Below are 15391 nucleotides of genomic sequence, written 5' to 3'. Positions count from 1 at the left end.
TATATATATTTACACACCCTTGCTAATGACTCCTTGAAATCAAGTATGTTCTAGCGTGGCTGGGTTATCTGGCTAGACCTGAGAAGCAAATTCAGGTACCTATATGTTGCTCCTAATAGTACTTTAAAATATGTCATTAAAATGTAAAAGAGAAATATATCTTCTCTATAAAGAAATCTAGGCACTATAAAATGTATAAAGAAAATATAGCTCCCCTTCTTGCTCTCTCCTCATCCCTACTTCCTGGTCAAGACAACTTCTTTCTGCAGTCTGATACATAAGCTTCTAGATTTTCCCTACCCAATATGGTAGCCACTAGCCACACGTGACCATAAAGCACTTAAAATGTGACTAGTCAAATTATTTTAGTATATGTGCTGCCGAAGCGAGCACGCAACTAGTCAAATTATAATGTGCTGTAAGTGAAAAATACATACTGGATTTAAGAAACTTAGTATGAAAAAAGAATGTTAAATATCTCAATAACTTTTATATCGATTTGTATGTTGAAATGATAATATTTTGATATATTGGACCAGATAAAAAATATATATACATATTTTTTATTTTAGAGAGAGAGACAGCACGTGCACGCGCAGGGAGTAGGGGCAGAGGGAGAGGGAGGAAGAGTCTTAAGAAGATTCTGTGCTCAGTGCAGGGCCCAAAGTGGGGCTCGATCTCACGACTCTGAGGTCATGGCTTGAGCCAAAACCAAGAGTCAGATGCTTAACGGAGTGCAACACCCAGGTGCCCCCAAATAAAAAATATTTTTAAGATTAATTTCACCTTTCTCTTGATTTATTTACTGTGGCTACTAAAAATTTTTAATTACATATGTAGCTCACATAACATTTATATTGGAAAATTATGTTCTAGATTTATTGCTGTGCATATTGCTGTGCATACATGCACAAACACATATGAAACATAACTTTTAACAAAAATATGTATATAGCACATATAAATATGTTTGGCAAATTGCTTTTTTCATTTAGTGGTACTTTATGGACATGTTTTATTAGCATATGTAGAGCTTCCTTGTTTTTAAAAATGGCTATAATATTCTTTTTATAGATATATATCTTTGTTTAATTAAGTCCTCACTGATGGGGTTTGGGATTGTTTACATTGTTTTATTTTTTTTAAGATTTTTTTGTTTATTTAAGAGAGAGAGAGTGTGAGCAAGCAGGGGGAGGAGCAGAGGGAGAGGGACAAGCAGACTCGGGGCTGAGCATGGAGCCGAAGGTAAGGCTGGATCACATGACCTGAGGTCGTGACCTGAGCCGAAATCAGGAGTCGGACGCTCAACTGACTGAGGCACCCAGGCGCCCCTCCAAGTGTTTTCTTTTATAAACAATGATGAGTGTTTGAGAATCTGTGCACAAATACTGTTAAGCACTTTGCTAGTATTTCCCAAGTGAGATTATTAAATTAGTAAGTACACACATCTTAAATTTTGACACATTAGGCCAAATTTTATCATTTTGGAGGGTCATGGACTTTTTGACATTCTGAGGAAGGCTTTGGACTCTCTCCCCAGGAAATATCACAGAGGCAAACATTCATACAGTTTTTTTATAGAGTGTCAGGAATTCAGGGATCCCCTGAGATCAAAGTTAAGAGGTACATTTCTAGGGAAATAATCCACCATAAATTCAGCTTCTAAGTGTCCTCACTGTTGACTACAAAAGAGAGAGAGAGTGCCACAAAGTCATCTGCAGATAATCCTACATAGTGCTCAAGACTCTGCACCTGGCATTAGACAGACCTGGATTCAAACACCCTCTCTACCACTTACAATCTCTGTAACCACAGGAACATTCCTTGAACTCAATGAGCATCAGCTTCTTCCTCCACAAAGCAGAGGAATAATGCCCACCTATGGGGTCTGGCACTTGGCATGTACTAAATAAATACTACTTCATTTTTGGCAATTTCTGCTGAATGACTTGATCTTGCAGCATCTTCGTTCCTCTGACAGAGACAATAGACTGTTGTCAGTGCCCAGCTGCTGGTCAGGGACTGACTTGGGCAGAAGTCCTCAAAGGGCAAATTCGGAGAGTCAACGGATACCTATTCAGAGTTTACTTAAACACTGGGATCCTTTTCTCCAGCAAAACTCTTGTTTTGAAGCAGAGTTTTGAAGCTAAATGGTTGCCTAAACAGTCTTCAGCTCATATTCGGACTTCTGTTTCATTATCATTGTTCCAACTGACAGATTTTAACCTCAAGTATAAAAGCTAAACAGTTCTTATTCCCTTAAAGGGTCTTTGGCTCACTACTTATAATTAATTACTCCTGTTTGGGTCATGAGTTTCCATCTTATATCTCTTCATTCCCACCTATAAAATGTGGGTTGTTCTGAGTGCCAGAACTGTATCTCGTCTCTCCCCAGTGTTCCTCCCAGTGTTCGGTACAGTGCTGGATATAGAATGCATATTTTAATTCTTGTGAACTGGAATCCCTGTCCAGAGGGTTCTTAACAGAGGAGGGAGTTTTTATTCAAATCATTCCCGTTGGTCTGCAAATAATGACAACAACAACAACAGCTAACGTTTACTGAGCACCTACAGCGTGTCGAGCATTGTTATAAACTCATTACACACACCGTCTTCCTTGATTCTCATGGCCCCATGATATGGCTGTTACTGATTCCACTTTACAGTTGAGGGAACCGAGTCTCCAAGATGGATCTCAAGTATGTCACTTCTGTCTCCACTGCCACCACCATCTCCCTTGGCCATGTTCTCCTAATAGGTCTTCCTGTTGCCACTTTGCCCTCACCCAGTGCTTCTCACCAAGGCAGCCAGAATGATCTTGAGAAAATGTAAACTGGGTCATCCTGTTTTCCTCTAAAACATCAGTGGCTTCCCATTGTCCTTAACATCTGATTGGGTCCCTGCCTCCCCCTTTCCTTCCCTGTGACTCCTTTCTCCTTCTTTCCAAGGCTTACGTCCTGTCCTCTAGCAGTTCATTCTGCCCTCCTCAGGACTTTTGCACAAGCCATTTCCTTTGTCTCTAATACCCTTGCCCATCTCCTCAGTTGGCTTATCCTGACTTACCCTTTATTTGCTCAGGAAGTACCTTTTTTGGTCTCTGATCCTCATCTTAATTATGTCTCCCTCCTCAAATATCATCCAAAATATCCCTCCTCATGAGAAGGCCACAGCTTTCAAGGCTTTTCCTTGTTAAGACCAACTGCACTTAAAATTATGTATTTATTTGTGTGTTTCACTACCTAACACTAGACTGCATGCTCCATAAGAGAAAACTGCATATACACTTTTCTCCACTGTGTCTCCCCTTGAGCCTGGCAATCTGTCTGCCATATGGTGGTGGCTGATAAATATTTGCTGAAAGGATGAATGATACTTAGAGTAGTTAACGTAAACACTGACTATATTAGTTCTTTTCAGCTTTAAAAACCTTACAATGCCCAGTCTAATGCTCTCTGTGCAAAAGGCAACGTTTATTGAAATGATTACAATCGAAATTCAACTTTCTTTTTCTTCTCTAGAGAGAAGACTGCCATCACCCTCATCCAAAATGATGATGGCTTAGGGCGCCTGGGTGGCTCAGTTAAGCATCTGCCTTTCGTTAGGTCATGATCCCAGGGTCCTGGGACCCAGCCCTGCATTGGGCTCCCTGCTCATCGTGGAGTCTGCTTCTCCCCCTGCCCCTCCCTCTGCTCGTGCTCTCTCTCTCTCAAATGAATAAATAAAATCTTTAAAAAAAAACCCCCAAAATGATGATGGCTCTAGATAGTAAAATGAAGATTGCTCAGAACAGTTTTACAGGGATTTGTAACACAGCGTGTCAACTGACTGTTTACTGTGGGGCTAATATAGCCCCAGATGAACAACTGAAGTCACATCAATCTTCATTTGATGACTACTTATAGAATCAGACACAGCCTGAGGGTAAACACCACCGACAAAACATGGCAGTGCCATTTCTAGGAGAAAAACTGAAGAACTACAAATGGCTAAGATAGGGTTCTTCTAGTTTTGGCTTTCTGAACAGCTCTGTCAGAAAGAACAAATCCTCAAAAATGAGTTTGCTACATCATTTAATTATTCTCAGAACATACAAGAAAATGTTTTTCAACTGGAGCATTTTGCATGAAAACTAAGCGGAGCCCTGAGGTGGATCACTGAAGGATCCACAGCCTAAAGAGACAAGGGCAAGTCTCTACAATCTGCTTACTTCTTTTTCTGTAAGCAGAACTTAACTAGAACTGCAGTTTTTGGATGTTCTGGTGATATGGAGATGTTACAATACAAAACCCAAAACATTTAGGGGGAACTCCAAGGAATCAAAGAGCTGGGGGTGAGGGACAAGGTTGAGGATCACCTGACAACATTTAATCCAGCCCCTTGTCTTTGGGAAACTTGGAAAGTAATTATAAGTGATGGTAGGAGGGGTTCTGGTACTTAATCAGCCTGAGAGGAGGGTAGTTTTTCATTACATTAAAACCAGTTCTCTTCTGCAATAATTTAAGTGTATTATGTACTATTTGTTCTCAGTGTGGTTAGGACACCTTGTACTATAAAGTTAAGATCAGCTGATCTTAATCCCTTCAGTCATAGGAACTCTTCCTTATTAGTACAAGGGGAAGGTTTATGCCAGCCTACAACTAACTCTTAGTTGTAATGACAGTCATTCATTTATCCATCCATCCCTCCATCCATCTGTCCATCCATCCATCCATCCATGCACCCATCCATCCATCCATCCATGCATGCAGTGTTTATTTTGTGCAAGACATAAAAAAAGGAAGAGTTGAACATTGCAGAGTCATTGCCCGCTAGGAATTGAGTCCAGGAGGAGAAACAGACAAGAAATACTCAGACTCTTTTCTTCCTCCTTCTCTTGCCCCCTCAGTCTGTTTCTTTTTAAAGGATATTCTGAGTTTTAATATGGTGGTGCAGGGGGCAGAGGGCATAAAGCAAAAGCATGTGTATATAATACATATGAAGGCAGGGCAAGGTAGTGCGAGCTGGGTCAGGATACAGGAGCTGAAGAGGGAGACAGAATCTCGTGGGGACCAACCGAGAAGATTTTCCAAAGAGGCAGCATTTGAACAGGACCTTAAAATGTTCGAGCAGGATTTTGATAGATTGATTTGTGCGGTGATGAAAAGGCTAGATGGAAGATGAGAGGGTTCAGGGAAATAATAAGGTGTTGGGGGGTGGGTACTTTGAATTTTGGTTCCCTTTTGCTTTTAACTGTTGTGCTTGAAAGTTAATAATCCTAAAAACGTACCAGGATTTAAATGTATTCTTCTGGACATATTTTTCTGCACAGACCCTCTTCCTCTTGTAAACCACCTCTCCTGTATTCCCTAATAATTCTGCTCAGTCCCTGTGGTGCTGGAGGGCTGACCCCACCCTGCCCTCTGGCTTGAGGGTTGGCTGCGGGACCTAGTCCTGACTAATCAGAGTATTCTTTCTATCCTATTCACCACAATTGCTCAGAGAGGCACACTGGACCCAAGGTAAGCTAATTGGAATCTTCCTGGTAGACCTGTCATGGAAGAAGACACCCTCCATTTCTCTAAGATTAAGAGCTTTAAGAATAAAGGAAACAGTCAACAAAACCAAAAGACAACCAACAGAATGGGAGAAGATATTTGCAAATGACATATCAGATAAAGGGCTAGTATTCAAAATCTATAAACTTACCAAACTCAACACCCAAAGAACAAATAATCCAATCAAGAAATGGGCAGAAGACATGAACAGACATTTTTCCAAAGAAGACATCCAAATGGCCAACAGACACATGAAAAAGTGCTCAATATCGCTCGGCATCAGGGAAATCCAAATCAAAACCTCCATGAGATACCACCTCACACCAGTCAGAATGGCTAAAATTAACAAGTCAGGAAACGACAGATGTTGGCGGGGATGCGGAGAAAGGGGAACCCTCCTACACTGTTGGTGGGAATGCAAGCTGGTGCGGCCACTCTGGAAAACAGTATGGAGGTTCCTCAAAAAGTTGAAAATAGAGCTACCCTAGGACCCAGCAACTGCACTACTGGGTATTTACCCCAAAGATACAAATGTAGTGATCCTAAGGGGTACCTGCACCCCAATGTTTATAGCAGCAATGTCCACAATAGTCAAACTATGGAAAGAGTTGAGATGTCCATCAACAGATGAATGGATAAAGAAGGTGTGGTGTGTATATATATACAATGGAATATTATGCAGCCATCAAAAAACCCGAAATCTTGCCATTTGCAACGACGTGGATGGAACTGGAGGGTATTATGCTAAGTGAAATAAGTCAATCAGAGAAAGACAAGTATCATATGATCTCACTGATATGAGGAATTCTTAATCTCAGGAAACAAACTGAGGGTTGCTGGAGTGGTGGGGGGTGGGAGGGATGGGGTGGCTGGGTGATAGACATTGGGGAGGGTATGTGCTATGGTGAGCGCTGTGAATTGCGTAAGACTGATGAATCACAGACCTGTACCTCTGAAACAAATAATACATTATATGTTAATAAAAAAAAAAATAAACTTTGGGGAAAAAAAAAAGAATGATGTAGACTTTGGCTGCCAGTATCTTCCTCCTGGAAAGAACTTCCCTGAGAATGAAGAAAGCAGCAGCAGGCAGAGGAGAGAGACAGAATTCAGATCACTGTGAACTCATAGATCCCACCATGCCTGAGATCCACTCGTCAGATCTCCATGAAACCGATCCTCTAGTCACCCTCTCCCATTTTTTTTCAAGTTAGTTTGGCAAGGAATTTTGTAAATTACACCCGGAAAGGTCGTCCATACGTAGAGCTGACAAACTGTGTTGATGTAAAGGAAATTTCCTTGGATACACTGGTCTAAACAGTATCAATATAAAAATTGACATCAGGTTGACACATCTGATTTGGCCAACTTCTCTTTCTTACTGAATTGACAGCTGCAGTCAGCAACTTCAGTTAAAATGACAACACCACTGTGGTTACAGTACATGCCCCCAAGTGGATGCCCAGACTTCTTTTTTTTAGACCAAAGCTAAAAAATTCTTTTGACCACTCATCACAATGATTATTTCCTATATTTTAGGTATTTCGGTCCTTTCATTCCAAAGAATCCTGAAATAGTTCCCTATCTGCACCTAAAATACGGAGTGTTACTTCATCCACTACGGCCATGTTCTCTCTGTCTGGCTCTCTCCCTTCCCCCAGGCCAGAAAGAGGCAGGAGTAATCTGGAGATGAGTTGAAGAATGTGCTTTCCAGAGAAATGAGTAAACTCTTACGACTCAACACATCCTGATTTTTACTACCAAATTAGGGAGACTGTCACAAATGACATCTAAAGATGAACCCCTTAGGATTTTTCCCCACCAAAAAACTCTTTTGTTAAAAAGAAAAAAAAAAAAAAGAAAAGAAAGAAAAGGATGTTTGCAGGAGAGCAGTGGCTCCTAAAAAATCCTCCTGTCTTCAAAAGTGATACCAGTTTGGCCTCTTCACTTTATCTCCATGGGCAACTTTGCAAGAGTCAAGGCTGGGTGGTGCTCACCACAGGAATATGTGTTAGCAAAGCTAATTTCAGCATCTGTATGAAAATTTCCATCAGCTGCTGCTGCTAGCGAATATCACACTACCTGTGAAAGCTCTTTGAGGGATTGCATTCTAACTTCCTGCCCTGTTTTCAATGAAACTGAGAATTTATTTGCCATCTGCCTTGCCTATTGGGTTCTTTTTGATCCCACTTTTGACCCTGCTAATGTATCTTTAAGTGCCAATAGCAATTTTACATCCTGTTAATATTCTTCCTAGGCAAGAATCTCATTTTCTATTTCAGTAGACTTCCATTGGTCAAACTGCCAGATTTCCATTTATCAGAAATGCTATGTTCTTTCCCCCTACCTCCGAAAAAGAAATTAGATAGTCACAAAAGACTAAGTGAGGTAGGTCAACCTGGCCATCTTAAACAAAGGCTCAGGGAACAAACTTTTCATATGGAGGGAAATGAGGAGGACATAAGACTTTAATTCCATCTTAGTCTTGTCAGGATCGGACACAAAGGAGTCTTAGGATTTAGAATCAGGCCTTATTTTTTAGGGGCGCCTGGGTGGCTCAGTTGGTTAAGCGGCTGCCTTCGGCTCAGGTCATGATCCTGGAGTCCCGGGATCGAGTCCCGCATCGGGCTCCCTGCTCGGCGGGGGGTCTGCTTCTCCCTCTGACCCTCCTCCCTCTCATGCTCTCTGTCTCTCATTCTCTCTCTCTCAAATAAATGAATAAAATCTTTAAAAAAAAAAAAAAAAAGAATCAGGCCTTATTTTTTAAAGCTTCTGGGTCCTTTCAGTTTGACAGGTATGTACTAAGTGCTAGGTACTGAACTAGGTGGTGCTGGAAGAGACTTTCCTTCTCTCCTGGTGTTATGGAGCTGGGACGGTGTAAATCTGAGCTGTTGCTGTGTTTCTTACAGTACATACTCAGGATTCTTTTGAATGCCCTGTATCTGAACCCCCTTTCTATGTTTGGGAACTCACCTACATTATAAATCTTGGTGGGTGGCAGAAACTGCCTCAAAATTAAGAAGTTCAGATGCCAGCTTTATCAGTATGGCTTGCAGTCAGGGATTTAGGTTTTGTCAATTGAGAGACCTAACTTGAATTTCAAATTGGGAGCTAGTGACACAAAGAGGGGACCAGGCTAGACTCACCTCCATTTGGTGGCAAGGTGGCAGAGTTTGCTAAAGCTAGGGTGACCTCCAGTTGCAGCAGTAGGAGGAACAGGGCCAGGGCAAGCCTCAGTGTTCAGTGCCAGTGGGGTCAGCCCTGGAAGGCAGCCCTTGGTCATCTGGGGCATTGTTCCTGCCAAGGGGGCCTCAAATCAGGCTTTGCAACCCTCCTAGGAGTTCTGTGAACTACCTCACATCCTTTTTTATGAATCCTGTCTCTTGAATCTGTTTTTGCAGCAGATTCTATTGTTTGTAACTAAGAACCCAGGAGGATGCACCTTCTTCGATGCGCATCATGGAAAATGTCATTTGCAACTGGAGTGAATGATGCCAATATACAGAAAGAAGTGGAATCAAGACATGGGAGAGTGATGTGAAAGGACAATCTGGGTCCTTAAGAGGCCCTGAGGTTGCCACTCTTCGAGCTGACAAACTCCCACTTTCGTTTGGGGTAGCCTGAGGTGGGTTTTAGTAACTTGCAGTTGAAAGAGGTCTGCAAACACAGATGAAAGCAAATTAATACTATATATGGGAGGCTTGAAAATATTCATCTCCTGTGACCCAGTGATCATTTTTCTATTCTTTGGAAATAATTTAAAATGTTAAACAGCAACACACACACATACACACACACAACCGAAAACCAAAATCGTTGGAGTGAGGCAAATGGTTGCCTACAAAAGGGCTTTTGGATAACAATATCCATGATGTTGGAGGCACTTGCGGCTAATTCCATGCTTAGCGTCTTCAGACCTTTTGTTCTTCATTTGAAACATGGTTTCATTGCTACTTAGTTTTGGTCTGTCTCTCTGTTTAGCTTCTCCCTTGTGCTGTCCCCTGAGTCTTTGGAAACTGCCTTTTGAGGCTCAAAATTGGCATAAACTGTGAGACTACGTAAATGGTTATTTGCTTCTCAGACCAAATTGCAGTTGGGCTCCAGAGGTCTGAAAGTGCCCTGAAGAGGCCACAGTGCAAAACACTACACATGATCTGAATGTGTTCATGCTTCTAAAAATATTCTTTATGCTGAAATCTGCTTTGGAGGCCTCTGACCCAAGCCCAGCAAACTAATTACAATGGTTTGTGGAAGATGCAAGGCTGTTTAGTAACACACAAAGTGCTCAGACTGTGATTCAGGAGACCTGGAGTTTGGTCCTTGTGCCTATTCACTGTACAAATGTGTGGCCTTGGAAAGTCTGTTCTTCTCGCTAAGCCTTAGACTTCACGTGTGTGTAAGACACCAGGTGAGATTTTTTTTTTAGCCCTTTGTGGCTCTCAGCACCTATGCTTTATGATTCCTTATAAGGTAGCATTTTTCAAAAAAGCCTGAGATGAACTCAATTTAGGAGTGCCTTTACACAGTACTCAGTCTAGGTCGGGCCTCAGGCAGAGTCATGGGAGGAATTTGCTTGGATGAGTTCTCCTTTGAAGGAACCTGTCCCGGAGTCCTCAGAGTCAAGTCTCCTGAACCAACTCCCAAGGCTGGGAGCCTGACTTGGCCCTAATTCTGCTCCCAGCTGGAGGCACCTGGGGAGGTGATCTGAAGTGATGCTGGGACACCTTACTGATTCAACTTTATAACCTACCATTTAATCTCAAGAACAACCATTTGAAGTAGGTGTTATGCAACTTTACTAGGAAGGAAACTGAGGCCCAGAAAGTTATAATGATAGTCAGCAAGTGAGAGAGCTGGGATTCAAACCTGTGGCTTTGGGTTTTAATGCCTGCGATTTTCTCTCTGTCTCACAGACATCCTGCAAGTGAACACTGTTGAAGTGAACAGTGATATACACATTCAGAGAGAGTGACATGTGGCTGATCCCCACCCCTCTGTCTTAATGCTACAACAGAGCTCCTTAAGAGCACTGACTTTGGCCAAATCCACCTTTGTCTCTTATTCTTGGTGTGACCTTCAGCAAGTTAATCTTCCTGAACCTAAGTCTTTCCACCTGTAAAATGGGGATGAAAGTAATACCTCATGCAGAGGTTGCAAGAGTTAAATGGAAATGCTTAGCACAGTGAAGGTGAGTGACACATTAAGAGGCCAAATTGCAGGAGGTTCTCATGTTTCTGCTCTCAGATTTGCTCATGTATCCATCCACTTCTCTCCATCACTGCCACCATCTTAGTCCAGGCCCCCCAGCCAGAAGACTAGAATTGATCTTCTACTTCCATCCTTGTCCCCCAGATATTAATCTCTCACACAGGAGCCAAAGTATATATTAAACTGAAAGTCATGTCAGCTCTAGTCTTGGATCTTTCTCACAAGTAGGATCCAATCTCCCTTCATCACCATGGCACCTTGGTCCCTCTAGACCTTCCCCTTTTTTCATACTGCTCCCCCCCCCCCCCCCCGCAGTCATCTGGGTCTCTAGTCAGTTCCCCAGACTCTAGGCTCCCTCTGCCCTCTGGGAACAGGGCTCAGGATGTTCTCCAGAGCTGCAACCCAGTTCTCTGCTCTTCACTCAACTGTCTTCCTCTCATCCTTCAGGTCTCAGCAAAAATGCCTCCTCTTAGCAAGGCATTCTTTGACTACTCTGGTCAGAAACCTTCCCTTTTATCCTCTATTTCAAACCTTTGTGTAGAGTTAGTTTATAGAGCAAGCTTTATCATATTTTGTCATTATTTTGGTAATTCAGTGTGTATGCATGATGCAGATGGTACTCAACCCACATTTTTTCAGATACTTTTACCATTTCTGTGCAATCCAGCTTTACTTCCAATAGCCCGCACCTACAATTTTGTAGGAAGCCTTCCCTTGAGCTTCTAGAATCTACTTTGTTCCTTGGGGCAGCTCTTAACCAATGACTGACACACATATATATGGGTATAAATACCCCAGATCTTTCACTTCTTGGCCAGGATAATTCTGAGCTTCTTCCCAGAGCTCTCCTAAAGGATGAAGCTCCAGTCACCCCCTGTGGTAACTAGCTTTATAACACACCTTTACTAGCCACCATCCCTTATATCCCCACTCTCCTGCCAATGTCATTATATCTCTCAAATAATCTACAAGCACTCAATCTTCATGACAGGGTCTGATTCTGGGGGAACCCAACTAAGACCATGGGGTTTTTGGTTCTTTTTATCTATTCTAGGAGAGTGTACATTATATGTCTATCTTGTTTATGGTTATATTGTAGTGCCTAGTTTAGTATCTGGTACCTAGTAAACAATATATGTTTACATAATGAATGAATACTAGTGGTATTACTATTGCAATGCAAAATATCTTCCTTTTATTAAGTTTATTTTATGCCAGTAACCTACCATGCCCCCACAGAAATGTTAAATGTGCCCTCCAAAACTTAGAGCCAAAGGAAAGGTATTTTCTCTGGTGTTTTCAAGAGTAACATTCCTGCGGGCGCCTGGGTGGCTCAGTCGGTTGGGCGACTGCCTTCGGCTCAGGTCATGATCCTGGAGTCCCGGGATCGAGTCCCGCATCGGGCTCCCTGCTCGGCGGGGAGTCTGCTTCTCCCTCTGACCTTCCCCCCTCTCATGTGCTTTCTCTCTCTCATTCTCTCTCTCTCAAATAAATAAATAAATAAATAAAATCTTTAAAAAAAAAAAAAGAGTAACATTCCTGCTAACGTGTTGTTTTAGCAAGGCTTGTTATACCTAGAGGTTCTTTACCGGGAAGAGATCCCAAGAGAGATTCCCTAGGAGTGTGGCAATTCTTCCTGAAGCCACCTGAAACCCAGTGTATAGATACCTCAGAGATCTTTCCTATGACAAAACTCTGTAATGCTTATTTGTGCATGGTTTAAACAGAAAGCAACTGGACCCTGGACCAGGTGCCCTCAGCGAAATAAGATGGACACCTATGCAGAGAGACTGGCAATGATAATAGGGAGGAATAACAAAAATCATTCACATGTATTAAGTATGCATGTATGGACCAGTCCTTGAGTGTGTCACCTGTAATATCTCATTTAATCCTCAGAGCCAATGTATGTGGCAGGTAATGTCACCCCATTCTCAGAGGGAGAGATCAGGGCTCAGGGAGATTAAATGACTTGCCTAAGGTCGCACAGCTAACAAGAGGTCGAACTGGGATTTTTATTAACTATTACGACTTCAGAGCCCCTGCTCTTATTCCTCAATCTCACCCCCTGGGTTACGAATACTTAAAACCAGCTCACCAGATGAACTAAGTGAAGTATTTCAGCCTGGAGAAAATAAGAAATAAAAATAAACTGCACCTCTTTTAGTTGCCTTCAACAACCTGTAATCACTCATGGAAAGAAAGGACAGGTGTGTTTTGTTGGCTCAATTTCAGGAAGACTTTTCTAATACTGTTGCCCAGAGGTGGAGGGAATAGAGTATGTTCAGGCACAGAAAACTCCCCCACACTGGAGATTTAAATGCACCAGTTATGTGGCAAGTCCGAGAGGACTGCAGCACAGGAGAGGTGGATGGCTGGCTTGGAGGCCATTTAAGATCTCTTTTAGACATAGAATACAAAGGAATTAGAAGACTCACTCAATCCCTGTACATGTGGTCGGTATTATGTAGTTCTGGGGTGACAAGATTTACAAAGGACAGGACTTGAGAGAAATTTACAAATGCCACGTTAATACATTAAAGAAGGTATGTGCTATACATACTCTTTGCATAAGAGAGGCAGAGCTAGCGTTGCTGCAAGATTAACCAGCATAATGTCAAGAATGGTCAAGAATGTGGGCTTGGAGTCAGTCTATAGGAGTAACTTTGGGCAAGCTACTCAAGTATTCCTGAACCTCAGTTTCCTTATCTGTAAAACAGTGTTGCTCTGTGGATTTAAAAGCTTTTGCAGGTAAAGTATTTAGCACAGTCCCTTGAAGGCTCTAAGGGCTCAAAACTGGTACATATTTTTCCAAAAACCTTTATTTCTGAAAAACATAAATCCAAATTCTTGTACATCATTTATATATTCTGTAAAATACAAAAAGGACAAATTTTACATTTGAGATGTTAGAATCTGGAGGTTCAGAGAATCTGGGACTTCTCCTGTAACTACAGTAACTGCTAACATCTATTAAGCACTCAGATACATTTCATGTCACATGGTTGGTTTTCGGCTAAGGCAGGATTAGAAGCTGACTTTCCTGAATTTCAGGCTCTTTTTGTCCCCACCTATAATGGACCATTTGGCCTGTCCAGATGACAGGTTTCCAAAAGGAATGGAACATAAATATTTCGTTCTGACTCTGTTTACATTTCTAGGCAAAGCAGACCAGTTTGGGGTCAGAGCTTGTTCTAACTCCTGATAACGTTATCTCCCCAAGTATTCTGCCCTTGTGCACTTGGCCACTTGATCAGCTTGCCTCCCTTTCCTCCTTGTCCCTCCCTGGTTTCTGTTACCCCAGCGTAGATCACAGATGCAAACTTTTCTGCCTTTCTCTTCTCTACCCTCCTCTTTTCTCTGACTCCACTCCCCCTGTCTCATTTCCCTATTCACCTAAACTCATTGCTACTACTTAAAATCTTAAATTTCTGACCAAGTGGCACCCAGTTAAGACATAGCACATCATTAACATGGAAATGGGTTGGCCACAGATGACATTATGGTCTGGAAGCTTATCAGCAACATCAGAATGGTAGTGTTGGTGCCAACAGGTACCAACCAGCAATGGCAGGTAGTGCAGAGCTCCGTGGAGCTCCAAGGGAACCACCGTGCTTGTCTTGGTCACCTGGACTGATCTGGTTAAGAGCCCAGTCCTTGGATGCAGGCAGACCTGGTTCACATCCTGGTTCTGACACTTCCTAGCCACTTTTCTAAAGTGGGAAAATACCCCAGACTCCACAGTTGTTAGGAGAATTCAAGGAAAACCATGGTTATCTCGCACAGCGTCTGGCACCTGGTGTGAACTACATGAAGGCCGTTGGCTAAGGTGCTGACTGATAAACATGTCCACCTCCTCTCTGGCTTCTCTCTTTCCTGGTCCCTCCCTCCTTGCCCAAGCAATCAGGACAAGCACTCCACAGGATGAAGTCTACTTGATTCGCTGGGCCTTGGCATAGCCACTAGAATGGGGAAGCTAGGAAACCCAGAACATGTCTCAACTGCAGAATTTTACGACAATGAAAAAAAAAATTCCTAGTGTTTCAAAATCTTCAGAAAATAAAACCAAAACAATAAAAAGATGTATGTTTAATCAGAAATTCTTTTCTAATATAAAAGAAGATGGGCAATGTCCTTTCTATTCAAATGCAGGCTCCTGTGTCCTGGATCTTTCTATGATTTCTCAGGAGGAAGAGAACATGGCCATCTCCTTCCATTCTTCACTCACCCTACTCCCCCTGCCTTCAAGCATGGAACCAGTCTACTTGGATTTCATTCATGTATGGGAATTTACCAACCCAAGGAGAAACTTGAAATTCAGAAGACTGTCCTTCCTGCTTCTCCAGAAAGCCAGGAAGGGAAGTTTTTTCTTCTGTCCCTCCTTTTCTCTGCCATTCCTGTTTATTAAGCAAAAGTCCCAAATGAGATTCAGTGCAGCCTTGCCTTTCTCAGATCCACACAGCTTGTTAGTATCACAAACACCCCTCCTGAACACAGCTCTGCAGAGTTCTATTCTTGCCCCATGCCCACTGATTCTGCTGCATTGCCTTGGCAACCAATTAAAATACTTCTATGTGTGTACCAATATCATCCTTAATTCTGCAAATCCAGGGCAGCTTGCTCAGAGGGTTGTGGCACGTCAGGCAGTTG

At 42.4% G+C, this 15391-nt stretch overlaps 1 protein-coding gene across 5 annotated transcripts in view; it reads right to left on the bottom strand.

The window, feature by feature from the left end:
- The window catches only part of SH3RF2 (SH3 domain containing ring finger 2), a 131708-nt gene that overhangs the window by 103540 nt on the left and 12777 nt on the right, over positions 1-15391 (bottom strand). The gene's annotated exons all lie outside the window — the stretch shown is intronic.

This window comes from Mirounga angustirostris, unplaced genomic scaffold (assembly GCF_029215605.1).
Source record: "Mirounga angustirostris isolate CCGP_5_RB_7025 unplaced genomic scaffold, mMirAng1.0.hap1 SCAF_7, whole genome shotgun sequence".
Taxonomy (NCBI): Eukaryota; Metazoa; Chordata; class Mammalia; order Carnivora; family Phocidae; genus Mirounga; species Mirounga angustirostris.
This window is presented reverse-complemented; position numbering and strand designations above follow the sequence as displayed.